General features: G+C 41.1%; 1 non-coding gene across 1 annotated transcript; it reads left to right on the top strand.

The window, feature by feature from the left end:
- Nucleotides 1-602: 602 nt before the first annotated feature.
- Nucleotides 603-675, top strand: TRNAK-CUU. Its single transcript has one exon. It is a non-coding gene; the product is annotated as a tRNA-Lys (tRNA).
- Nucleotides 676-1085: the final 410 nt, after the last annotated feature.

Raw genomic sequence — 1085 nt, 5'->3', positions numbered from 1 at the left:
AAGGCAGATGGCACAATGGTAACAGCTGAGATTCGAGCCAGTTCTATGGATTCAAATCCCATTTATGCCATTTATACCTGTGTGGCCTCTGGGAGGTACACCTGTCCAGGCCTCGAGTTCTTCATCTGTAAAATGGGAATGATAGCAATAATGTTTACCTTTTAGGAAGGTAGATGAGTTAATAAACAAAACATTCATGACACATGTGAAATATTCCACTATAAGTGTTCAAGGGAAAACTGTGAATTTGTCACAGACAACACTACCACCTTGCACGTACACAGAGCTTTCAGCTGACAGATACTTTGTGTGCTTTCTCTCATTTGCTTCTCAAAAAGAAAGAAAGAAAGAAAGAAAGAAAGAAAGAAAGAAAGAAAGAAAGAAAGGAAGAAACCAAAAAACCTGTGAAGTAGACTAGATAGAAACTAGTGCCTCCATTTTACACATAAGAAAACAAAAAGTCCAAGAATTTTCTCCACTGTAAAATGGGGCAATTAATCAGGAGTGACTCATTTCTAAGTTGTAAAGCATTTTCAAACCAAGCCTACTTCCTTCATTTGATTGCAATTGGAAGACAACAACTTTTCAAAAGTGCATGAACTGCCCAGCTAGCTCAGTCGGTAGAGCATGAGACTCTTAATCTCAGGGTCGTGGGTTCGAGCCCCACGTTGGGCGGTTACTTTTCCTTTCTCTGGGGCACCTGGGTGGCTCAGTCAGTTAAGCATCCAACTCTTGATCTGACTCAGGTCATGATGTCATGGCTCATGAGTTCAAGACCTGCATTAGGCTCTCTCTGCTGTCAGCTAGTTTCAGATCCTCTGTATCCCTCTCTGTCTGCTTCCTCCCCGCCTCAAAAATAAACATTTGTTTTTAAGTTCATGATTTCTCCCACTCCTTCTCCCCCCTCAAAAATAAATAAACTTTTTTTAAGTGCATGAATTGGTAATTGTTCACTTTCTCAAACTTGCCATCATCCACAAACTCCTCACTCACCAAAGCACGTTCCAGATGCATGCTTGTGCCTCAGAGCGTTAGTTGTTAGTGGAGTGTCTTTGATGAGAATGCTTCTGTGATTAGTCAAGCAT

This window comes from Hyaena hyaena, unplaced genomic scaffold (genome assembly GCF_003009895.1).
Source record: "Hyaena hyaena isolate Hyena2069 unplaced genomic scaffold, ASM300989v1 scaffold_66, whole genome shotgun sequence".
Taxonomy (NCBI): Eukaryota; Metazoa; Chordata; class Mammalia; order Carnivora; family Hyaenidae; genus Hyaena; species Hyaena hyaena.
Note: the sequence above shows the minus strand (reverse complement) of the source record. Positions and strands in the feature narration are given on the sequence as shown.